This window comes from Halichoerus grypus, chromosome 2 (genome assembly GCF_964656455.1).
Source record: "Halichoerus grypus chromosome 2, mHalGry1.hap1.1, whole genome shotgun sequence".
Taxonomy (NCBI): Eukaryota; Metazoa; Chordata; class Mammalia; order Carnivora; family Phocidae; genus Halichoerus; species Halichoerus grypus.
Window position 1 is genome coordinate 182375488 of NC_135713.1, and position 27839 is coordinate 182403326.

Here is a 27839-nt window from a genome sequence, read left to right on the forward strand (position 1 = left end):
ACTGACAAAATTCTAGATAGTATCCCCCCCAAATTTCTGGTTATTATGTGACCTCAAGCAATCTGAGAATTCAATTACCAAAAATCTTTATTAGAAATTAATCCTAAAATTGTATGACAAAAACCATCATCCTTAATGGTTCAGCATCTTAAAGTCTGGGAAGATCTAGGATGAATTCTAGACATATTTAAGAAAACGAAACTCATAATATTAATATTTGAAACAAAGTCTGTGCATTTTAAAATATTATATTCTTCATGTTTTATATAATTTAGCCAATTAAAATAAGATTCTACTTTTCTTGCTTTAATTTGATATGGGTAAGTGACTGATTTGGATATATATTTTAAGTTGAAGTCATATTCAATTTATTTCAACACTAGAAAGTGACTTTAGATTCTGCATATTTATGTTTTATTTTTGAGGTTTCTAGGAGTTGTACAAGTAGTTGCGAAGGCTTGTCAGTCACCAATTTGAAATGCTTAAATAAAAAATCCTGTTTATCAACTTTTATACATGTAAAAATGTTTGAAGATGTTTAATTATGAAGGTTGTAAATGGAAGCAAACGTTATGCAAAATCCCCTTATATGTGATTGCTAAAATTTTCTAGACTCATGAACAGAAGCATACTGTGTGTCAGCTGAACTTAAAAGCATAAGGAAGAAAAGTATTGGATTTTTTTGCTTAATAAATTAAACATTAATTTCTAAACAATTTAAACCTCTGAATAGACTTTTCTGAGCAAAAAATAACTCAGAAGGGCACCAAAAAATGAACACTTAATACCACTTACCAGCAGTATGACTGGCATTAAGTTGCTTAGTCTACAGGAGCTTTTTTGTCACCTACAGATGGAATTGACAGTAAAGAATGAAGGAGACAACATACTTAAACTCCTAGTCCTGTGTCTTATGTTGAGCAGATATATTTAACAGTGATTATTAAAAAGAAAAAAAAAAGGTTTATAAATAGTAAAACACCATGTGCACAAAAACTCTTAGCCTCTAGAAACCTATCCAAAGAAATGCGCATTTGTGTGTGTGCAAATACATGCATGACGATGTTTACTGAAGTTCTGTTTTCACAGTAAAAACCAGAAAACAACTGAAATGTCTAACAACAGGGAAAGTACAGTAAAATAAATTAAGGTGTAATTATACCATGGAATACTATGCAAGGGTTAAAAAAGGTGAGTAGCGCTATATATACTCACATGGAAAGATTTCTCCAGTATAATGAGAAACACTGCAGAAAAATAAATATCCCATTTCTATACAAAGAAATGCATTATTTATTTATAGCAAAAGAATGGAAAGGATTCACACAAAACCGTTAACAGTGATACAGTGATCTTATCTGGCATGGTGATGGTTGAAGGATGAGGACAGGTGAGGATGTTGTATTTCTGTGTACTTACGTATCATACAAACTACTTAGCAGGTAATCACACACGTACACATACATGTACACACACACCCCCCACACACACAGAGTATGTGCTATAATTAGGAAGTTTAACAGTGGAATAAATTCGTTTTTATAAAACTGTATCTCTGTATAACTCTATCTCTCTATATATTTCAGTGATCTGTCCCCCTATACACAACACAGGTGTCCCTCTTCTGCTCATGCCACACGCTGAAACACTTCTGCTGAAATTGTCCCAAGCAGATCTCGTTGGGTTTGACAACTCGGGTGGTGTCAAATGGCTTGGCTTTTATGTTTCTTCACTATCCATACAACAGCTAGAAGACATATGGTAGTAGCAATAATAATACACCAGCAGCAATAACAAACACTTACTGAGTGCCAGGCACTGCTCTAAGAACTTTAATTTAATGAACTTGTGTCATCCTAATAATAACTGCATAAGGGAGACACCATGCCAATCATCCTGTCTTGGGAAGGGAACCGGGCACAGAAAGGTTGGGCAATCTGCCATAAGGTCGCACAGCGACCAAGTGACAGAGACAGGATTTGAACTCCGGTTCTGGGTTCAGAGTTTGTGTTCATAATCACTGCACCTGACTGGTGTTTTAGCAGAGGAAGGATGACAGTTAAAATATTATGGACGTATTTTTAAGAAAACTGCCATATAGTGAGTAGAGCCGACCTTATGTTGATTGTGTTCAGCATTCCACATTTTTTGAAAACTGGGAGACACTCATGCTAACGCACAAATGAAGCCCCAGTGCACCTGAGTGAGACCCAACTCATCATGCTCAAGGGGAGAGGATCACGGTGATGTCTCCCAACAGCGTTCCCACTGCCACACAGTCATGAAGAACAGGAGATGATCTTCATTCCTTTACCCCATGTGCTTGACAGAGATGAAACAACTTGACCAACATCATACAGCTCCTGAGTGGCAGAGCTGAGCTAAGAACTCTGAATCTGGGCTTCCTGTACTCCTGTACTTCATGTACTCACTCAACCATTTCTGAGAATGTGTAGCTTTACAAGGAGGAGAGCTGCAATCTGCTCTTTATAGAGAATGGTACGCAGAGTAGGCCCAAAGCTATCCCTGAAACCATGTGGTTCAGAAGGAAAAGCATATATGCTGGAATTACACAGATCTGAGTTTAAAACCTACCTCAGTTCCTTATTAGTTGTGCCCTATTGGGGGCAGTTTCCCAATTTCTCTGAAAAAGAAGAATCTAATAAGTAAAATGGGAAAAATACCTATGTAATAAGATTACTGTCATTATTTCAAATCCCATCTTAAATACGAACTCTTTATCAGCTTGGACAAGTTATTTACTCTTTGTGTTGTCTCAGTATTCCCACCTGTAAAGTGGGGATTTAAAAAGTATCCACTAGGGCACCTGGGTAGCTCAGCTGGCTGAACATCGACTCTTGGTTTCAGCTCAGGTCATGATCTCTGGGTCATGAGATCCAGCCCGGTGTCAGGCCTCCATGCTCAGTGGGGAGTCTGCTTGAGATTCTCTCTCCCTCTCCCTCTGCCCCTCCCCCAACTCACACACCCATGCTCTCTCTCAAATAAATAAATCTTTAAAAAATAAAGTATCTACCACTTAGTGTTATAGGGTGGATTAAGATAATCCACAAAAAGTGCTGAGCACCATTTGAAGAGGACAGGAGTCCCACAGTAGGCTGACACATAAAGTGCTAGATAAACGAACACTAGTCTCAACAAATGTAGATTCACTTTGTTTTAAACTCCCTGAGCAACTACCATTACCCTTTTATAAACTGCCTTCAGCACTGTTTACAATGCTTCTGCTGTTACGTTTCTATTATCTTCCCACAACCAATCTGCCTGATGAGTCAGTGTACCTTAAAAAATAAATACACTGAGATTTCCACATCCCAACTCTTGTTACGAAGTCAGCCTAATTTTCATTTAAAAAGATGACAAGGATATTAAATCAAAATTATAAGCCTCTTCTCTAATGAAATTACCTGCAAATCTTCTGGAAAAAGGAAGAATGGAAGGAAGGAAGGCAGGTCAAATCTAGTGACAATATGACAGATAATAAAAAAAAGTAAAAAACTTTTAGGGGCACCTGGGTGGCTCAGTCGTTAAGCGTCTGCCTTCAGTTCAGGTCACGATCCTGGGGTCGTGGGATCGAGCCCCGCATCGGGCTCCCTGCTCTGCCGGAAGCCTGCTTCTCCCTCTCCCACTCCCCCTGTTTGTGTTCCCTCTCTCGCTGTGTGTCTATCAAATAAATTACAAAAAAAAAATTTTTTTTTAAAGATAACAGCAGATAATATACCATGATTAAAGTTTGGTTTCTTTTAGAAATACAAAGCTTGGTTAAGATTCTAAGTCAATATAACTTACCCCACATGAACAGATTAAAAAAGGAAAAAAAGTAAGATAATTTCAATAGACACAAAAAAAAATCATCTGATAAAAACCAACACTCATTCATGATTCAACCTCTAAGAAAACTGAGAATAAATGTATATAATTAACAAAACCCACTCCCCCCCCAGATATGTATAGCAAACATCATACTGAATGGTGAAATACAGAACACTTTCTCCCTGAGATTGTGAGGAGACAAAAAATACTGATTATCACCATTTATAGTAGGCATTTTTAAAAAGAACTCGATAGGATGAAATAAAACTATCTTATTCATAGATAGGATTACATAAAAAATCCAAAATAATATAAAGAAAAAGTATTACAACTATTAAGTACATATGATGAAGGGATTGGAGGCAAAGTCAGTATATTTTAAAATCATCTGTATTTCTTTTTTTTTTTTTCTTAAGTAAGCTCCATGCCCAGCGTGGAACCCAATGCAGGGCCTGAACTCAGGCTCCTGAGATTAAGTCCTGAGCTGAGATCAAGAGTTGGACGCTTACTTGACTGAGCCACCCAGGCACCCCAAAATCATCTGTATTTTTTTTAAGATTTGTTTTAGAGGGTTGGGGAAGGGTACAGGGAGAGAGTGAGTCTTAAGCAGACTCCACGATGAGCACGGAGCCCAACACAGGGCTCAATCTCACCACCCTGAGATCACGACCTGAGCCAAAACCAAGAGTTGGAAGCTTAACTGACTCTGCCACCCAGGCGTCCCCACCTGTATTTCTAAATATTCACAAAAAGTAGAACATGGGTATTTTAAAAGATACATTTACAGCACTATCAAAAAAGGGAAAAATCTATGAACAATGTGCAAATTTTATGTAGAAAATTACAGGATATGATTAAGAGAAATTAAAGCAGAGCTAAATCATGAGAATGTACTATATTCTTGGATTACAAAATATTATAAAGATTTTAATTCTCTTCATAGATTTATGTATTCAATGCAATCCCAATCAAAGTAAGTTCTTTACGGTAGAAATTAATAAGCTTCTAATAATGTAAAAATATAAAGGGTCAAAACTGAACGACTTACTCTACTAGATATTAAGATTTCCAAAATGCATACTTTCAGACAGTGCAAAGATAAACAAATAGATAAATATACCAAAGAAGAACCTAGAAATAGACCTACAAAAGTATCAATTTATGACAAAGAGGACATTGCAATGCAGTGGTAATATGATAGTTTATTCAATACAGAGTAGGGCCAATTGGATATCCATATGAGAAAATAATCTTAACTCCTGGGACACCTGGGTGGCTCAGTTGGTTGAGCATCCAACTCTTGATTTCAGCTCAGGTCATGACCTCAGGGTCCTGGGATCAAGCCCCATGTTGGGCTCCATACTCAGCGGGGAGTCCGCTTGAGGATTCTTTCTCCCTCCCTCTGCCCCTCCCCTTGCTCACTCGCTCTGCTCTCTCTCAAATCAATCAATCAATCTTAAAAAAAAAAAAAAAAGTCTTAACTCCACTCTCTAGATCATCTGGAGGTAAAAACTGAATGGCTGTCTCTCTCTTTTCTTTGTATTTCTTTGCAAATCTGCTTATTTGTTCTTTTTCTTGGTATCCCCCACCCCACTGGTGCTTTTTCTGCTTTCTCTGTTTTGGAAAAATATTACCACTAACAGTAGTTGATATAAATTTACTTCTTTGAAGTGACTAGTCAGTCTGAGGAGGAAACCACTTAAATCCACTTCCATAATCTTGGGAGCAAGTTTGGGTTAAGTAGGCAATTTCCCATCATCCAACTCATCAGCTGTAACCAGAAGGTGGGTCACAGTGGAGACACAAAGCCACTCCATCCAAACCACATGGATGGAGTGAAGAAAAGTATCCCAGAAAAGGGAGAGCCCTACCCAGATGTAACTATAGGTTTCCGCTCAAGAAAGCAGATGTCCAGGGTAACTTCTTCTAAGCCCTAATTAGGGAAGCAACACAGATACAATCTTGAAATCAAGACTAAAGCCATGCTAGGCTCTGGGAATACAAAATTAAATAAAATCCTCAATCCCCTCAAAGAGCTGAAGGCCTAATGCGATAGCCAGAAATGTGAATAATGACACGCAACCCTCGAAAGCACCAAAATCAAACAGAGACATTTTTATAGATGTCCAAGATCGCCCCCCCCCCCATTCAGATACAACTGGCCTAGGACAGAGCCTAGTGATAGTGTTTCTTAAAATCACCCCCAGGGGACTCTGATGACTAAGCATTGAAGAGAAAGAATTAAAGCCTTTGGATACTTGAGATAAAGTAGGGGAGAGGCAATCCATGCAAACAGCATGTACAAGGTTATGGAGGTACAAAATTCCTTATTACCTTCAAGTTTTAGAAGTTTTGTGTAACTGGAGCCGAGTGCATCTGGAGGAACAGGGGAGCTGATATTAGGGGGGCAGATAAGAGCAAGATAATGGAAACCCTCCCTGATAAGCTATTTGAACTTTTGCCATTTACCTAAAGAAAGTACTCTAAAAACTACAAAGCACAATGCAAATATGATTTTCTTTTTTACTATTAATAGTATTAAAAGTTAGCAGTAGTCTTCTGAGAGGTACAGGTTTTGTATCTCCCCCCTTTCCCCATCTCAACCAACATAAAACACAGATCCATCTGCCTTAAGGAATTAAAGAGGGAGGTGGTCCAAGATGCCATTGTAAGAAGGATTGAAGGATAAACCACTTGAAGGAGCTAAAGGGAACTAAACTGCAGAGGGACAGCTGAAAAGCTACTTTTTCATTTAGTTCTACCCACTCTCCACCTCCACACAACATTGATGCTACCTTCAGAAGTGTTTAACTGTGTGGCAGTAAAAAGACCAGCTGTCATGGATGTCAAATGGCTTTGGCTCTAGCTTTGGCCCAATCACAAAGTAGCTGTGTGTCTCCAGCTGTGTCCCAGCTTCCTCATCCATATAAAAGGAGTTAGTAATTACTAGCCAGCTTTTCTAACACGGTTTTGAGTGATTTAAATTAAACTAATATTTACTGAGCTCGTTAGATCTTCTCATGTGAGATAATGAGATAATCTATGGTAAAGTGCATTGTAACTTTAAAGTGCCATACAAACGTTAAGAGATAGTCACTGCTCATAAATACAGGAATTTACACAAACCGTTCACCATTTAGGTCAAATTACAATGCAGTCAAATAATGATGAAGCATATCATTAACTATGTGTTGGACGACTTCCTGTATATAGGTTTTGAATGCAACACTAAACAGATTACACGTTAAGCATCCTTTGCTTGTTGCCGGGATAGCACAGCTGTCTGCTCACAGCCTTAAACATCAGGAGTGTTATTTCTCTTAGCTCATCTCAGTGAGTGAGCAAGCCAAGTTTTAGCAAATCCTGCAGTGAGTCAGTAGTGGAGACGGGCTGTAGAGGGAGTCTCAGAATTCTGAGACTATTACTTAGCACAGCAGGCTGGTGTGCCTCTGGGGATAATTGAAACTCTACGCTGGCGATGGGGGGTGGGGAAGAGACCAACTGTACATTTGATGTTTCACTGAGGTTGGGAAATGGGTAATTTTAGGACTAGCATCTCAACCTTTATTCTCTTGAAGCCTCCAGTTGCATTTTTTTTTTCTTTTTTGAATCAGGACATTATTTTAGGTAATCATGGGATTCTGAATTGTTCATTCTTTTAGAGAAGGGCTCCTAATTTTGCCTCTGTGAGGTATGTGTTTCTGAACTTCTGTCTGTGAGAGGAGGGAGAATAAACTTCATCATTAGTGTCTGATTTATCATTTAGGGGAAAATGTGCATACCTTTAAATGGTTCAGGTCAAATGATACATTGGCACAGAACACATGCTGTAAAAATACCAATACAATAAAGACTTAGATGAAATCAGTTTTCTGCTCAATGAGAGCAAGCAGTTTCTACCAGGCACTTGGTCTCCAGTTTCCTAGTAATAACCTTTGACTCTTCACTCAGTCAAGCTGGGTTTGAATCTTGGATTTGCTATTTCTTTGCTGTGGCACCTCATTCTCCTCTCAACCTTTCTTTCTTCATCTATAAAATGAAAATGGTAATAATACCTACTACACAGGGTTGTCTGGGGGAATTAAGTGATATCACACATTGAAAGTGGGTGACACATAAGTGCTCCAAGATGGTGAACTCTTATTTTCATCATCCCAGAAGCTGCTTCATCCTCTAAGTCTCAAACAGTAATTTAGAGTAATAAAACAGAGATGGGGTCTCCGTTCCCTGTAGAGAATGTCAATCTGACTGCAAAGTTAAACTGCAATAGATACTAGCAGAGGAAGTATAACACTTGGACATTTAGGGGCTCGGGTTCTAGTCCCACCATTATCATTAGCTGGCTTGATCTTAAGATGCTGATTCCACTTTGATCTTCCCATCTTTTCTCCCATGCTTTCTCAGATGTGGTGAATATAATGAAGAAAGCAATGCAGTGGTGGTGAGTGAATAGTTCTAGAGGATGTGTCAGCCCCTTCTTCCAGCTGAAGTGACTAATGATATATACCCATAGCTGCAAACCCATCCCAGGTCTACAGTCACTCCTGATCCCCCAAATTCTGTATGAGTAGCCCCCGCCTCACCAATGTGGGGAGAGTTGTGCCTCAGCAAAGTCTCACAACCTTCTATGAAGACTTCTTATTACCTGCTGAAAGAGTCCCAGCTTCCTGGATTGGGTCAGACATTCTTTGTAGATCTTGGCCATTTTCATATAGGACCGAGGACCCAATTGGATCCCAGCCCTGCTGATACCTTGATCTTGGATTTTCAGTCCCCAGAATGAAGAGAAAACACATTTCTGTTGTTGAAGCCACCCAGTCTATGATATTTTATGATGGTAGCCTGGGAACACTAAGACAACTGGCCTGAACCCTTTGGTACTGGTAGTCATCTGAACTATGGTTCCATTAATATGTAAACATCAGAGGGCCAAGCTGAGGGTGAATCAAAATTAAACTCCTTAGTCCCAGTTTTACCCCATGTCAATTTCCTTCCTCATCTCAGCATCCCAGATGATAAGATGCATTGCTTTTGAGATTTCTTGAATCAGGAGCTAGCAGGTCAAGATCTTAAGATAAAGAGTGTCGTGAATGTGGAAGCTACAAGGAATGTGATCACTAATGCTGTATTAATGCATATGCAGAAAAGAAGCTACATTATGGTATTTTAGTAACAGACCTAATTTTCTTCCTCCATCTTAGTCAGGATATAAAAGTTATCTGCAAATAAGCATTTGGAAGAAGACAGAAAACAGGGAAAGGGTTAAGGTTTTGTCCATTTGCCCATCAGGCCTATCAAACTGGATGGTTTGGCAGATTAGAGCAAACAAATTGGTCTTCCAAAAGAGTTGCATAAAGAATAGTGGGCCCAAAGGAATTGTAGAAAACCCATACAGGCTTTGGGAGAGTGGAGGCTGAAGGGTATAGCCTTAAATGAAGGATCTGTTCTGAAGATACAGGACATAATATAACTGCTGTCCTGGTTGGGCCTTGGACTCCTCCTCCTGCCCTTTACCATGAGCCTTCTAAACCTTTTCCAGTTTATCAAGCCATCAACTCTCCTCTCACCCCTAACGCACTTTCACTGGAAGACCTTACCTCCTACTTCTTCAGGAAAATAACTGTAGTAACTTGAGTTTCAGAATCATATTCTCTCTGGCGTGAAATGGCTGCATCCTTTAAACTTTTCATTCTTTTTGCCTCTCCGAAAGAAAATATTGACATTTTCTTTCTAAAGCTGATGCCTCTACCTATGTTTGCAACTTTTCCTCCTCTAAAGCATTGCTCCATCAATTATTCTGTCTGTTGGATATTTCAAACCTCCTCCATTGCTCCTTCCCTTGATCCTACAGACATGTTCAAATATCTACTACCCTTTAAAACTTCAAAATAAAACCTTGTCTTCAACCCTGTTCTCCCTAAAGTCACTCTCTCTCTCTCACTTTTCCTTCTTATCCAGGTTTCTTGGAAGAGTCAGTCCTTTATTTTTATATAGTTCTCTCCCATTCTTTTTTTGAATCACAGCATTCTAGCCTCTACTCCAACAATTTAATTGAAGCTGCTTTTTCATAGGCCATTAAAAACCTCTAACATTAGCTTGTCCTTTTCCTATCTGGATTTTGTATTGCATTTTATGCTGCTGAATAAATCTTTCTCTGAAACCATTTCTTCCCTTGGCTTTGGTGACATTGCTCTTAGTTTTCTTCCTACTTTTCTGACAACCATTGCCCTCTTTTGATTCATGTTAATTTGTTCAATTATTTAAATAAGAAATTTTAAGGTAGATCTTTTGTTCTCTGCTTGACCTACACACTATCCCTGGTCAGATAATTAATTCTTGTAATTTTAACTATCTCACTTTTGTTTGGATAATTCTCAAAGATTTAACAATAACTTTCAGTGCTTCCAAGCTCCAGGCATACCCTCCATTCATATTCCTATGCTAAAACCATCTCAAACTCAATGTATACAATTTTAAACTTGCTTTATTCCTCCAAGCTTGTTCCCTTGGTATTCTCCATCCGAGTGAGAATCTAGATAGGTCCTTTCCCTTCTTGAAAACTCCGACCACTTGAAAATTTTTGCATTGCTGGGGCAGAGACTTTTATCCTGGGCACACACCTCCATGACGTTCCCCAGGGTCCCTTTCTGGTAGATTTTTGCCTTGTCCTTTAGTTCTAGCCAATAGCATATGGATAAAAGTAGGGGCACCTGGGTGGCTCTGTCAGTTAAATGTCTGACTCTTGGTTTTGGCCCAGGTCAGGATCTCAGGGTCATGAGATGGAGCCCCGCACGGGGCCCTGTGCTCAGCAGGGAGTCTGCTTGAGATTCTCTCTCTGCTGCTCTTGCACTCGCTTGCGTGTGCACATGCTCACTCTCCCTCTCTTTCGCTCTAAAATAAATAAATAAATCCTTAAAAATAATGAAGTACCCTACATCCAGGACCGCCTTATAAAAACCTCCTGTACTACCCTCTATGGTCTCTCTGCCTCCCCTTCTGCTGGATAATTATTGATATCCAAGGAACTGAATCTTTGCCTCCCCTTCTGCTGGATAAATATTGATATCCAGAGAACGGAAGATGGCAGAGTCCGCTTCAGTGGGGGCACCAAAAAGAACCTTGCCTGCTGCTGAACAAGAACACTCAGTTACTTGAATATAATAATCCCAACAAATAGACTTCTATATGTTAACCTAGCATGTTTCCAGGGTTTATATGCATTCACTTTTTTTTTTTTTTAAAGATTTTATTTATTTATTTGAGAGAGAGAATGAGAGAGAGCACATGAGAGCGGGGAGGGTCAGAGGGAGAAGCAGACTCCCTGCCGAGCAGGGAGCCCAATGCGGGACTCGATCCAGGGACTCCAGGATCATGACCTGAGCCGAAGGCAGCCGCTTAACCAACTGAGCCACCCAGGCGCCCCAATATGCATTCACTCTTGACTATAACCCAAACTCTGGCAAAAGAGATCCACATAATCTATTCCTACTATACTCGGCCCACTAGATTTCTATCTCCCCTCCTCACATAATCTATACTTGATTCAAGCCATACTAGTTTCCCTTCCCTAACTGTGCCCTGCTCTTTTATACCTTTTACCTCTACATATAAAGTATGTTTCCACAACATGGACATCTCTTTCATAGCCTTTCCATATTGTATGTGCTTATTCACTTTTTTCATACACAATTCAAAGATATGCTCCCCTATGAAGCTGTCTCTAATTCTCTAGATGAATTTCTTTCTCCTCTATGTTCCCATAACTCTTTATCACATAGCTTTATTTACCACATGAATCAAAATTATTTATACTCCAATGTCTCCATGAAATTTTGAGTACATTTTAAGCAGGAAATTTATTTTTGTTTTCCTAGAACATAGCATACTATCTGGAATACTTAGGTACTCAAATAAGAATAACCAAAGTAACATATTTTTAAAAAAATCAAATTCCTGGGATTAAATAGTTTATATTGGCTTTGTAGTTTTTATAGGGAAAAAAACATAATTATGAAATGTTATTTTTAAGTTTTCTTAAAAGACAATGACTATTCCTAGAATTAAGAAACCACATGCTTTCATTGTGATATGAAAAAAGGTGATACTGGGGCACCTGAGTGGCTCCGTCGGTTAAGCGTCTGCCTTCGGCTCGCTTAGGTCATGATTCCAGGGTCCTGGGATCGAGCCCCGAATCAGGGCTCTCTGCTCAGTGGGAAGCCTGCTTATCCTTCTCCCTATGGCTCTGCCTACTTGTGCTCTCTTGCTCTCTCAAATAAATAAATAAAATCTTTAAAAAAAAAATCTGAAAGAAAAAAGGTGATATGAAAAAGAAGAACACAGCTGTGCCCTGACAAAAAGGGACTAGTTGTGTCACCCTTGTGGAAAAAGAGGGATAAACATCGAAACGATTCAGGAAAAATTTACAAAAAGCAGCAAGGAAAACTGTGAGGCCAAGACTCATGAAGTAAGTCTTGGCATCTTCTCCAAAATATACAAGAAATATTTCTGGAACTGAAGGAGAGGAGAATGGAAGTGTCTTGCTGATAAAAAATAGAAGAAAGGTAAAGGTAAATTTCAGGAAGCAGTGAAGAGAAATGTAATAGCGACTCTTGAACAAAGAGTACAATATGAAAATAGCAGAAACAACTCTCTTCCTGATGCAGAAAGATGAGGGAAGATTTACTTTACAAAACAGCCTTGGCTATAGTTCACAAAGAGAAAGAAAAAAAAAAAAAAGGTAGGGCAATGAACCTGACAGGGAATAACAGGTAATTTGAAGAGGAGGCCTATGCTTGAGAAACTTGAGTCTTAGATTAACTGGGCCTGTAGGAACTGATAAGCAGAAAAGGAACAAAGAGAAATCCTGGAGGGGAAGTAAAGAGGGATGCCAAGGAGGCTAGATGCTTTTGAGGACTGATTCCCTAGCAAACTATTGCACAGGCAACAGAAGACTATAGAAGTTTAGAGTTGTTACCTATAGAGGTCCAGGGACAACACGAGGTCTATACAACTCAGTGGGAGTGTTTTTTATTTTGTTATATATTTTTTTTCCCCATGATAGGACTAACTTGATGATGCTTGCAATGGTCAATGAGAGAAGAAAGAGCAATACATCTAAGTGTATTGTTTAGAAGGATATAGGGCATTTGAGAGACAGGAGTTCAGAGTTGGAAAATGTAGATTAGGTAACAGAAGTATCAGAATTATAAATGTGCATAAAAGGAAAATAGCATTTAAAGATGGAGCACCTTCTCTGAATTTGGTCTAGAGGGCAGTGTTAAGAGGGGATTATTAACTAAGTCTCTGGCCAAAGAAATGTGTATGTAAGAGGTTAAGTAGCCAATTCTAGAAAATAAGTCCAAAATGAAAGGACTGCACCAGACAAATGGACTACATTTATGCTGTATGCTATTTTACAAGAAGTTAAAGATGCTTCCTTTTATGGCAAAAACAAAACAAAACAAAACAAAAACCACAACTGATTCCTCTAGAGCTGGGATATTTGTTGAACTCTAAGAATAGTACGTTAATTGCTTTTGGAATAACGATAAATGCTAAGATAGCAAAAGAACGATGAGGGGAGTGAGGATAAAAGCAATGTTTTTTTTTTAATTAAGTTTTTTTCTTTTTTTTTTTTTAAAGATTTTATTTAGTTATTTGACAGAGAGACACAGCGAAAGCTGGAACACAAGCAGGCGGAGTGGGAGAGGGAGAAGCAGGCTTCCCGTGGAGCAGGGAGCCCGATGTGGGGCTCGATCCAGGACCCTGGGACCATGACCTGAGCCGAAGGCAGACGCTTAACGACTGAGCCACCCAGGCGCCCCGCAATGTTTTCTTTTCAAGACGGCCAAAAAAGGTTGGGTCACCTCACAAACTGATAGGGGTGCTCTCAGGGAAGGAGTAATGCCCAAGGGTTATACTAGGCTGAATGTGATCATCAGAAAAAATGTATTTATTTTGGAGCCTGTATTAGGGAGACTTACATAGAGCAGCAGGCTGTAAAAGGTCAGAGACAAGGAGACCTAAAGTTAAAGGCTGGTTCTGTAATTTCCAAGCTCTGAGATTTTTGGGGGCTAACGGATATCCCACTAGACTGTGAGCTCCATGAAAACAAGAACCTGGACTTGGTTGGTATTACTCACTGCCATATTCCCAGAGCCTAGATAGAACAGTGTCTGTCACATAGTAAATACTCAATACATATGTATGGAATTAGTAAATATAATTGGTCATTTAATTTCATTTTAAAGGTAGACAGGTGATGGACTCAGTTTCTCTGCAGTTCATAGTCTGGTATTGAGACACTGACTCCCATTAACCCAATGCATCTTAATTGTAAAATAGAAATAATTTCAGCAACTGCAGGAGTTTGGGCTAGGATTAAGTGAAAAAACTTTTGCACGCACACACACACAGCAAGGCATATAGTTATTGATAAATACTAGTTTTTGTCTTCTTTAATTCAGAACATGTTAAACACTCCTTATATGCCAGAAATTCTGCTCATAAAAGAGATATAATATTGAGGAAAACAGACAGGACCTCTCTCCTGCTTGAGCTTCCAGAATAGTGGGGGGGAGTGACGGTCTTCATAAATACCCACCAAGACAAGAGCTACCTGGGAAGAGTGTAGCCAACAGAGAAGATGCAAGATAGAGAGAGATCTCATGTCAAGGGTCAGTGAGGTCTTCCTTGAGAAAACAGAACTGGAGGCCAGATCTGAAGAAATAGTCATCATCATCACCTGGATAAGGAAGCATGCATGAAAGAAACTCCCAGGCAGTGTGTACAGGTCCATAGGTAGGGGGAAGCATGAGAGATTTAGGAGAATGATCTAAGGCCAGTGGGGCTAGAACACAGATAACAAGGAGGAAGTGGTAAAATAAAGCTGAAGAGATAGGCACGGGTCTACTTGGTTGGTCAGTTTCTTAGCAATTCATGATCGGACCTTGGTCAACCTCTCATAATTTCTGAATTGTCTCAAATAAGCAATCCCACACTGAAGGCTTCTTGTTCTTTGGAAACCTTTGCTCTGTTTATACCTCCCATCTTCCTAGATGCTACCTCCACTTAAAATTGCTTTAGCCAACTCCCCCCACTTTTTCCCCAGCTTGATTGAAATATTGATATATAACATATGGAAGTTTAAGGTGTATGTGGCCACGCTGCTTATACTAAAAGTACTGTCTTCGAAACTCAGTTAAGTGTGTCCACCTGATGCCCCAGCCTTGTTTAAATACTAATTTTTCCCTCAGGAGACCCACGCATAATTTACTTGAGGCTGACATCACACTGCACCGAGATTATTAGTTGTATTCTTTGCTAGACTCTGACTCCTGTGAGGAAAGACAATGTTTCATGACTTCTTTTCCCACACTACCTGAAACAAAGAAGGCAGAGAGTAAAGGGAGGCTGGATGAATTTACAGACAGATGAATGTTATGCCTTCTACTTAGACAATTTTATTTTGTGTTGAATAAAGAACATTGTAAGGAGGTTCATGGCAGCTTTCAAATGAGGGGGAAGCGTCCAGTATGGGTAGGAATGGTGCCTAGAGTAACTCTGCTCCCCAATTCCAATGCAGGGAAATGATAAAAGTGATAAAAATCATTTTGAAAATTTTTCATCATTTGAATCAGGCAGAAATAATTAGCAAACTTTAAAGATGTTTTGCAATGAATGCCTCCCTTCCACCCCCATACTGCATGCAGCCAAGGAACCACAACAAAAGCCGACTTAAAAGTCAGACTCAGGCTTCCAACCTAGCACGTGAAAAGCTTAAGTCGCCCCTCTATCCTAACAAGTGAAAACCTAAACAAACTGGGAAATCAACAACTCTTTTTAGATCTGTAAGAGAAGATCACGAAGCGAACCACTTTACCCCCACAAACTGGATGGACAAACACGTGAGTATAGAGAAGCACGGCTTACTGGAGCAGAAATCTCCACAGGAACCAGTACCGGGAAAGGGAAACGTGCGTCGTAATGGATGAATTGCAGGAGGCTCAGTGTGGACGCATCTGAGAGGTAAAAACTCCTCGGAGAGAAACCCCACACTTTTGTGAGCGGTACTTATAGACGCTCCACCAGGTTCTTTTTTTTTTTTTTAAGATTTTATTTATTTATTTGACAGAGAAAGACACAGCGAGAGAGGGAACACAAGCAGGGGGAGTGGGAGAGGGAGAAGCAGGCTTCCCGCGGAGCAGGGAGCCCGATGCGGGGCTCGATCCCAGGACCCTGGGACCATGACCTGAGCCGAAGGCAGACGCTTAAGGACTGAGCCACCCAGGCGCCCCTCCACCAGGTTCTTATTAGTGAATGTCAGAGGAATCCCCTCCTGCTTCCGGTAGGGGGAGGGTCAAAGGAACCATTTTGAGATATGCCAGAGGGTTTGGTTCTTCCTAATTAAGTACTGCCCTCAGGAAAAACGAGTTAACTAAAGCCTAACCTGCTAGAGTTTTATCAGAGCCTAACTGACCTGGGGGAAGGGAAAAACCCAACACCAGTCATCCTTCCAGTGAAGGAAGGCACGTGCAACTCCAGTCCACTCTAGCCGTCCTGTCCCAGCAAAAGGGAGGGGGAAGCTGAGAAACACGAGTGAAGTTCACAATCCAGTAAAAGACAGACCTACCCATGGGATTACAAAACATGTCCCCTCCCCCCACACCTCACCATCACATTCCCAAAGGCCTATTTACTGCAATTCCTTTTACCCAGTATATCACGTCCAGCCATCAACAAAATATGACAAGGCAGCTAGACTTCATTCAAATTAAAAATGTCTACTTTGAGAAAGATACTGTTGAGAGAACAAAACACACACACCCACACAGACTGGGAGAAATATTTGGAAGACACATCTGATAAAGGATTGTTACCCAAAATATACAAAGAACTCTTAAAACACAGCAAGACAAAAACCCACTTAAAAAATAGGCCAAAACCTTAGCAGACACCTCACCAAAAGATGATACAGAGATGGTACATAAGGATCTAAAAAGATGTCCCACATCAGATGTCATCAGGGAATTGCAAATTAAAACCACAATGGGCTAGCACAATACAGATAGCATGACCAGTAACATGGCCCCAATTCAGCACGCTCCCAACTCCAAATGCTGGCGAGGATGTGGAGCAGTAGAAACTCATTCATTGCTAGTGGGAAGGCAAAATGGTACAGCCACTTCAAAAGACAGTTTGGTGGTTTCTTATAAAACTAAACATACTCTGGTCATACAACCCAGGAATCGTGCCCCTTGGTACTTACCCAAAGGAGTTAACGACGTATGTGTGCACAGAAATCTGCACATTTATGCTTAGAGCAGCTTTATTCAAACTTGCCAAAATTTGGAAGCAACCAAGATGTTGTTCAGTAGGTGAATGGATAAACTGTGGGACACTCAGAAAATGGAATATTATTCAATGCTAAAAAGAAATGATATATCAAGCTATGCAAAGACACAAAGGAACCTTAAATGTATATTAGTAAGTGAAAGAAGCCAATCTAAAAAGACTACATATGGCATGATTCCTACTAGACGATATTTTGTAAAAGGCAAAACTATCAATATAGTAAAAAGATCAATGATTAACAGGGGTTGGGGGTAAGGGGTGAATAAGGTGGAGCACATAGGATTTTAGGGCAATGAATATATTCTTCTTGATACTATAAGGGTGAATACATGTCATTATGCATTTGTCCAAACCCATACAATGTACAACACCAAGAGTGAACCGTGATGTAAACTATGGACTTTGGGTGATGTCAGCGTAGGTTTATCAGCTATAACAAATGTGCCACTCTGGGGGAGGATGTTGATAGGGAAGGCTATGCACGTGCGGGAGCTGAGAATAATTGAGAAATCTCCATACCTTCTCAGTTTTGCTGTGAACCAATAATTGCTCTAAAAAATAAAGTTTATTTTTTTTTAACAAGTCACACTCAACTCAAGGCCATTCTTTTTGCATCCTTTATCTGAAGAGCTCAGAGCTGGGCCAGGCAATCTCTTTAGTGACAATGGGTGCCTTCAGTCATTTAGAACCAGGTGTTTTCACGGTTCGGGTAATGCATACTGATGGCTCAAGGCACATTCTGTGGCCTCACCTCTCACCTTCACACCTGTGCATTAAACCTCACACAAATATTACCTTGTTTGCAGTTAGTCAAAGTATATTTAGGGTTTTTGTTTTTGTTTGTTTCTTTTTTTTTTTTTTTGGCTTCTTCCCTTGAGAAATGTGCTTTTTGAAGTCATAATTCCTACCTCATTTAAGTGGGAAATGATATGCTGATTTTACCATGCCTGTGATCATAAGAAAAAGACATAAAATCAGAAAGTATACTTCGTCCTTTGTTGGTGACAATTTTTTTTCTGGTGTTAAGGAACCCCTGTGAAAATCAAAATCTATTTGGGAAAGAATTATAATCAATATAACAGAATATGATTAGGAACAATGTTATTATCTAAGAACAGGGGAAAATAAGTAAACAGGATATGCTGATTAAGCTATTTATTGACAATAATGGTTATGAGGAATTCTTATGATACAGTAAATGAAAAGCATATATGAATATATGCATATGCTTTTCATTTACTTTGTATGTATATTCACTATATATATTTATTCATTTATTCACTGTATATAGTTATTCATTTACTATCTATCTATCTATCTATCTATCATCTATCTATCTATTCCCTCAGCAAATCCATACCACATCCTGAGTACCCACTCTGTTCCTGTGATAGCTGATGGGAATCAGCAATAAATAATAAAACAGACCTGATCTCTGAATCTATGGTGCTTACAATCAACATCAATGGTTCTCAAAGTGTTGTCTGTGGATCCTTAGTATCAGCATCACCTGGAACTTGTGAGAAATGCAAATTTTGGAACCCCCAACCAAGACCAGCTCTATCAGAAATTTGGGAGATGGGGCTCAGTAACCTGTGCTTTAGCAAGCCTCTCGGGTGTTCTGATGCAAGCTCAATTGGAGAATCACTGGTCCAGCAGAGAAGACAAACATTAAATGAAGCTATTCGTGGTAATTAAATCAAGTATCGTAAGAGAAGAATAAGAAATTGTAATGGAGGGTACCGAGCTGGATGAAAGGCGTTTGCCTCTTTGGGGATTCAAAGACAGCTTCCCTAAAGAATTGATGGAATAAAAGTGGGCCATTGTATAGAAGGATGGATAATGGATAGATATGTGTTAAAACAAGCATAATAAATTGTTAAGGGTAGAATCTTGGTGGTAGGTATACAGGTGTTTACTGTAAAATTTTTCAACTTTTGAAAATTTTCATTGTAAAATGTTGAAGAAAATGGAGTGTGCTTTCAGGAGTATTAGAGATGGTGATACAGGAACATATTCCGTGCCGCTCCGTCCTCATTCATCTGTCAACTAATTGAGGGGAACTGAAGAAAAGACACTGTGGCTGGAGTATAGTGACTACAGGAGAAATAAGCATGACAAGGTCAAGACTAGAGGTTGACAGTTTTGACGATATAGGGTTGGATCAGAAAGGCCATATCGAGGTTAATTTTTACAATGTATCACTAGTTCACACTTTTTATTGCTGAGTAGTATTGAATTATATGAACACACCAGTTTGCTTATTCAGTCTCCCATGGATAAACATTTGGATTGCTTCCAGTCTCTGATTATTATAAATAAAGCTGCTATGAACACTTATATCCAAGACTTGAGTGGATGCGTGATTTCATTTCCCTTGGACTATAATTGCTGAGTCATAGAATAGATACATCTAAAAGACTGCTGAACACTTTAGCAGTTTTGGAAGCAGTTGTGCCATTTTACACCTCCACCAACAATGTTTAAGATTCTAGTTGCTCCATATACATGCCAAAGTTTGCATTTTAATCATGCTAGTGGGTATATAGTGGTATCTCATTTGTTTTAATTTGCATTTCCTTGATGACTAAGGATGTTGGACAGTTTTTCGTATGCTCATTGACCACTAGAGTATCTTCTTCTGTGAAGTGTCTCTTCAATCTTTTGCTATTAAAAGATTTGTTTAATTTAGAGAGAGAAAGCGAGAGTGAACGTGTGTGGGGGGGGGTTGGGGGGCAGAGGGGAGAGCGCTGAGTCCGACATGGGGCTCCATCCCAGGACCCTGAGATCACAGCCTGAGCAGAAACCAAGAATCGGACACTAAACCAACTGTGCCACCCAGGCACCCCTCTTTTGCTCTTTTTAAATGGGTTGTTTTCCTTATTTTTTGTATTATATTCAGTTAATCACCATACAGTACATCATTAGTTTTGTTTTTTTTTTTTTTAAAGATTTTATTTATTTATTTGACAGGGAGAGACACAGCAAGAGAGGGAACACAAGCAGGGGGAGTGGGAGAGGGAGAAGCAGGCTTCCCGTAGAGCAGGGAGCCTGATGCGGGGCTCGATCCCAGGACCCTGGGATCATGACCTGAGCCGAAGGCAGACGCTTAACGACTGAGCCACCCAGGCGCCCCACATCATTAGTTTTTGATGTAGTGTTCAATGATTCATTAGTTTCGTATAACACCCAGTGCTCATCACAACACTTGCCCTCCTTAATACCCATCACCCTGTTACCCACTCCCTTCTGAAACCCTCAGTTTGTTTCCTGGAGTCCAGAATCTCTCATGGTTTGTCTCCCTCTCTGATTTCTTCCTATTCAGTTTTCCCTCCCTTCCCCTGCGGTCCTCCATGCTATTGCTTATGTTCCACATATGAGTGAAACCATAGGATAATTGTCTTTCTCTGCTTGACTTACTTCACTTAGCATAATCCCCTCCAGTTCTATCCATGTTGATGCAAATGGTGGGTGTTCATCATTTTTGATGGCTGAATAATATTCCATTGTATATATGTACCACATCTTCCTTATTAATGAGTTGTAGGATTTTTGTATGTTCTAGATATAAGTCCTTTATCAAATATATATATTGTGAATATTTTCACCCAATCTATGCTCTGCCTGTTTGTTTTCTTGATGTGCAGAGGTTTTTAATTTTGATGATGTTCAATTTATCAATATCTTCTTTTTAGTTCCTGTGTTTTCTGTATTATTTCCTAAGGAAAAAAAATTTGGCTTTTTCAAAGTTGTGAAGATACTGTTCTATGTCTTATTTGAAAAGTTTTATAGATAATAGCTTCTAAGTTTAGGTATGCATTACATCTCAAATAAATTGTATTATATGACATAGAGTATGTGTTGAGTTTCATTTTTTCCATGCAGATATCCAGTTGCTCCAGCACCATTTATGAGAACACTTTCATTACCCATTGAATTGCTATGGCACCTTTGTATTTTTCGATATATATGTGGGCCCATTGCTAGACCTTTTATTCTACTTCATAGATTTGTGTATATATCTTTTTGTCACTATCAAATTTCCACCCAGGCGCCCCCAGATGCTTCCAATTTTTAAAAAAATTTCTTCTAACGGCAGCTCTCATACATTGTGCTTTTCAAATAACTTTTTTTTATTTCATCTAAGTTGCTGAATTTATTGCCATAAAATTTTTCTCATACTAACCTTCCCCTTATTATCCTTTCAATGTTTCTAGGATTTGTGATGATGTCTTATCTTTCATTTCTGATATTGGTAGTTTATGTTTCTATCATTTTTTTTCTTAATCAATCTTTTTATGCTTTATCAATTTTATTAAACTTTTCAAAGAACAATTTTTTTATTTTGATTTTCTCAATTGCTTTTCCATTATCTATTTTATTGATTTCCACACATATTTTATTAAAGACTTTCTTCCATTTACTTCAAATTTAATTAGCTTTCCTTCTTCTAGCTTCTTAAAGTGGGATCACAGATCATTGATTTTATACTTTCTTCATTCCAATATGTTCATTTAAAATTTACATTTCCCTCAGCATCTTACCATAAATTTTGACATACTGAGTTTTCATTTTTATTCTTTCAAAGTATATTCTGATTTCCCTAATTGTTTCTAATTTGATCCATAGGTTATTCTATAGTGAGTTGTTTAATTTCCAAATATTTGAGTATTTTTCAGATATCTTTCTGTTATTGATTCCAATTTAATACCATTGTGCTAAGAAAATATTCTAAGTATTATGTTACTCCTTTAAAACATATTGAGATTTTTTTTTTCAATGGCCTAGCATACAGTATATCTTACTAGGCATTTGATGTACACTTGACAAGAAGATTAATTTCTCACTCATTTTATCACTGGTCAGTTGAGGCTCTGTCACACATTATTATCATACTGAGACCCAGCTTGGTGAGACAGCCTCTATCTAGGGCATTGCTGGTCTCATGCCAAAGGAAATGGAAAATATATCAAAGCATCCTCTAGCTCTTAAAAATTCTACCCAGAAAGAAGGACCTGTGCTACTTTAGTTAACATTCACTGGCTAAAGAAATGTAACAGGGCTATCTCCGATCTCAGTCAGAACGCGATGTGTAATCATGCAACGAAGAAGATCGATAAGTAGTCTTGACACATACATAATCCACGCCAAAGACATATTTGTCTTAAATGACTTGTTGATGCTATCTCCAAGTATTTTTCCAACCACTAACTTCTCCGTGTTCCCACTGCCCACACTGTTTTCCAAACCACTCTCATGGCCCATCTGGACAGCTGCAGGAACGCTCGTAATAGATCTGTCTACATCCGCTCTGGCTCCCTGACCACAGTTAGAATAGTCAACAAAAATCTGAGCACGCCACATACATTCTATGCCCATCAAACCCATCACTATCCACCAGCTCCTGCTTTTTTAAAACTTCTTTATAGCTTCCCCATTGCACTTAAGTTAAAAGGCAACCTTTCCGGGGCGCCTGGGTGGCTCAGTTGGTTAAGTGACTGCCTTCGGCTCAGGTCATGATCCTGGAGTCCCGGGATCGAGTCCCACATCGGGCTCCCTGCTCAGCGGGGGGTCTGCTTCTCCCTCTGATCCTCTTCCCTCTCGTGCTCTCTGTCTCTCATTCTCTCTCTCAAATAAATAAATAAAATCTTAAAAAAAAAAAAAGGCAACCTTTCCATGTGGTCCACAGGAACTTGCAGAGCTCAGCTTCTGTCTCCCACTTCAGGCTTATCTCTAACCCCTCCTCCTCTCATGCAGCAGCGGGGTGGCTCTCGGAGCCTTGAATACACCAAGCTCTTCAGAGCACCATGGACTTTGCACTGGCCCTCCCGTGAACTGGAATGTCCTTTCCTCCACCCTTCACCCAGCTCACTGTCACATCCATGTTAGGCTCCCCTCCTTCCCTTCTTCTTGAGCATATCTTTATTTTATTCACACCAGCTATCGTGTTTGTAGTTCTATACTTATTTGCATGGTGACTTTTTTGTCCCCTTCATGGACCACAGAATTGGAACTAATCCTATTCCTCAGTTCAGGAGTACGACTATCTATGGTCCATGCCAGCCGATTATTTTTTTGACTTTTATCCTTCATCATTTTTTTCACTCGCCCCCCCCTTCCCCTTACTCCCTAACTCTAGTCCATTTTAAGGGTGTCTCTTCAATTTTCCCTACATGTATTAATTTATACAAACACACATGTGCGTGCATGCACGCACATAGCATCTTATTTGTATTCTGATCATTGCCTTCCTCACTCAGTGTTAAATGTCAGAGCTCTGTCTCTTGCTGCGGACTACCAAGCTCTCTATTTGTGGCTCACCCTTTGTGGTATTATTACCACTTTATGGCCGAAGAAAACAAAGTGAAGCTGAGTTAGTGTCTTAAGTCTTTACAAGTAGGGCTTCGTAGATCCGTGAACGGAGTTCAACTTTGTTTCACTTCAATGTCAGCACTTAAACATCCCTTTCTATCAAGTCACCTTTGCTCTCGCTAGATCCTTATTAGAGATACAGAAATGATGCAGAAATGTGGCATCAGAGAGGTCAGATGGCTTGCCCAAGTGGTAGATGTAGACTTAAAATCAACCTCCCTCTCGTTCTTACACAGCTCTCCCTGGTCACCTGCATGTGGCCAGTGCTTCCTCACACCCTGAATTCAAGGTCTCGTTTCCTGGTCTGAGGTTAGAATCCAGGCTTCGTGTTCCCCTCCAGAAGCCAAGCGCAGAAACTTACTGAAAACCCCAAGCCCTGTGCCAGCGCTCAGCTTTGTACAAAGCTTTCCTGTTTGCCCAGCCTCAAACCAGCTATTTGGAGTTGGCAAAGCTGTTTACTTTCAAGCCTCCATTGTCAATAGCTCAAGTAGAAACTTTGACAACTCAATGAAGCTCCGGGCAGCCTGCCCATCAGGAACATCAACATGATACATTTCTATGTACAGGAAGATTTACCCCTGGAACCTAAGCAAACAGGAATTCCTGATTTTGATCCAGAATGAATATTAGTGTTGTCCACCCCCACATTTGCCAGGGCAGTGAGGAAGCTGTGCAAACATCTATCTTGGCTAAAATAGCCTTTTGGACCTTGTAGGGCACTAATGGGCTTGGGGCTTAATAGACATGAAAAAACAGCTTACAGGGACTGGAGCTGAGATTCTCAAATGATGGGTGAGGGAACCTACTTCCCTCCCTTGACAATTATTTATTGAGTGTCTACTGTATGGCAGGCACCGTGTTAGAAATGAGCGATGTTTGGGATGGAATACGGAGGCCCTGTGCTCCACGTTGTCACAGTCTAGTGGGAGAAATAAGTAAAGCAAGTGAAGGAAGACAAGCAACCACGGCCAGGCTGTGAAATCCCCTCCGGCGACTAAGATCCGAGTCCTGCCTGGCAAGGTAAACCCCACAGCGGGACACGGAAGAGTTACTATTCCTGAAGGCCACTTCAGTATGTTCTGGATGCTTCGGCAAGCCAAATGGAGGCAGGTCACAAAGTTGGAGCAGGTGTGGGACCAACATTGAATGCGGATGCTGCCCGGGTGAGACATTCTGGAAATTAACCCCCAAGGGGTAGCAGAAAACACATTAAAGCCTCCTCTTCTTCAATTGTCTTATCTGTAAAAGTAACACACTCGGGTCACTCCTTTTGCAACTTAGCAAGCCACCTGAGAGGACTCACCAAGGAGTATTACATAGACCTAAGATTGTACGTATGTCTGTTTCATTGTTAGTCGGACACCTGGTTTCCATCAGGTGTTTTCTGGGCATGTTCCCCTTTGCCCTGATCCTCCTCTAAATATTAGTGTCACTCACCACTGCTTCTCTGTCCCCGCTGCTTTTTCTTTCTTTCTGTTTTTTTTTTTAAAGGATTTTATTTATTTATTTGAGAGAGAGAGACAGAGAGTGAGAGAGAGAGAGAACACGAGCAGGGTAAGGGGCAGAGGGAGAAGCAGACTCCCTGCTGAGCAGGAAGCCTGATGTGGGACTCGATCCTGGGACTCCAGGATCATGACCTGAGCCGAAGGCAGACGCTTAAGTGACTGAGCCACCCAGACAGCCCCGCCTGCTTTTTCTATTAGGTTTTAATCATGTCCTCTATAGAGAAGGCTGAGTTTTGAAATTAGGGAGATAATACAAGTTTTTGCTAGATAACTGTTAACATGTTCACTCTAGCAATTTATTTTATAATGGAACACTGTATTTTAGAAACACGATACACCTTTCAGGCATCAAGATTTATACTCTTTTGATTATTACATTTTAATTACGATTCTCAGCCTCCTTAGAACACACAGCTACCTCTTCTAGAGGAAACTAAATTAAACACTGCTATGTCTAACCAGGGCTGCTGTCTACAGTTGCCTAGATTATCACAGGGGATGCTATTCAAATCATCATCTGATGAAAGATGCCTTGCAGTTGTGCAGTGCACAACTTGGGCAGCTGTTAGACATGACAGCCAACTTACTTTAGCAGAACGCTGCTATAAAATTAAGGGATTGAATATGATAATATCTAATGAAGAGATTGAATGTGATGAGAGCTAAGATTTCTTCCTGTCTCTGATGCTGGGAATTCTGTGCACTTGAAATAAACAGCTTATGACTTTTGTCTTATGCCCAGCATTGAATCTAGGAGACTGAGGAGCACTCAGACAGAATCGGTCATGAAACGAAGGGCCAGATGTAAGACTGAGCTGCCCCCTTGTATGCCTAAGAGTCTGCATAGGTATTTAGCCAATTCCTGATGTCACCAGCCAGATAAGAAGTAAGTACCAATAGGACAAGATCAGTGGTCTGGTTTTGGCGCTGAGAAAATGGAGTGGCATAAGTGAAGTGGGTAAGTGATAAAGCAGGATATTCCACTTAGCAGCAGTAGTCACAAGCTATTGTTCTAGTTGGGCTACTTCTCTGTCTCTCTCACTAGACTGGCCACAGTGAGTGCAGAACTCTTTATCTCATGCCCACCATCTTGCCCTCTGCTTGGATCTTTCCTCTAGATTCACAATGAACATTGGCTTATTAAGCATCTAGGAATCCGAAAATGAATACACTGATCTCATTTTGCTTAAGTCACTGTTTCCAAACAAATACGGCCACAGAATCACTTTTTCACAGACCATGTATTAATATCTCACAAAACCTCCAAGGAATAGCCTGGCACCATTATCTAAGCACTGTCTTTACTGCCACTGAGCTGCCAATTCCTACAACTAGGCCACATAGATGTGCAATGGGATTCATAGATGGAGGAGTATGGTTCTAGAAATGATGGCTTTTGTTTATCCCACGCACCGAAACACTAACTGTTAGAACTCCAGCCATAGTCAAAGGACTCAAGTCAGAGTTGCAGGAAGGGGCTACTGAGCTCCATGACTACTCTCTGGTTCTTCCCCATCCTTTTCCAATCTGAGTCAGGCTTCCAGCAAAATCGCTCCATGCAGGGCTGCACTTTTCCTACATGTGAGGATACAAGAGTTTGCAGCTGTCCTTAAATGGGAAAGAGGCAGACAGAGGCGGTAATTTACACATTTTCTTTCTCTCGTAATGATGATTACGAGATGATCCCCTTGCCTGTTCTCCTACACTTGGTTAAACCTGATATTTAATACTAGCCTTTCTCTTAGTCCCATTACCAAGCTACTGCTTTCCTCGTCCAAGGCTAAAACAGTCTCTGCAAGCAATGATGTTATTATTAATTATTATTATTAATATTACTATTATCTATTTATATTGACAGATAGTTTCTATGCCTCTTAGCTCTCTTTGAGATCACCAATGTTTTTCAAGGATCTGTGAGTGTTTTTGTTCACACCTGATCAAAAGAGGCCAGAAAAAAAATCAGGAAAGGTGACTTTCTGGGGACCCTAGCATGCCGACAGCCCTATAGCATCTTAGAGAAATAAAACCTGCTCTTCTCACTCTCTCCTTAAAACTCTTCAAAAATCTCTCCAGAGCATAAAGAGCATTTAATAATAATAACAGAGAACCTTTATTAGAGATTCGCACTGTGCAAACCTCTGCATTAAATGCTTTAACTCTGATTCTCACAGCAAACCTACAAGGCAAATATAATTATTAATCTGATTTTATCAGTGAAGAAACTGAGGTTTTAGGCTTTTCTACAGCTACAAAACTGTACGTGAAGGAGCCAACATTCAAACCTGGCAGTCTGACTAAGGGTTGGGCTTAACCACTAGGAAACACTGCCTATTTAAGCCTGGATGAAGTACCAACTCCTTACCTGGTCATACTAAGACCCTTCGAATTTAAGTCCCAAATTATCCCCAAACACTTCTCCTATTATTCATTCATTCACCAAACATTTACTGAGCCCCTATGACAGGCCAGAAACTGAGCTAAACCTCACATAGCAGCCACCCAATCTGGCTCTACACCATGAACTACACCTGTCCTACTTCGTCTGTGACTTCATGTGTGTAGTCACTTTTGTCTGTAATGAGCTTTCCCTTCTTCCTCTTCCCTCTTCTGGAAGACTGTCTACATATGCTTTGAAGACTCAACGCAAAACGCTATTTTCTCTATGAAGACTTCTGCAGCTGATCTAGGCACAATGCCTCCTGGGCAATCATTGCAGTCTATACATATCTCCTTGTTACTCTCTAAGTGTCTATCTATCTATCTATCTATCTCCCTCCC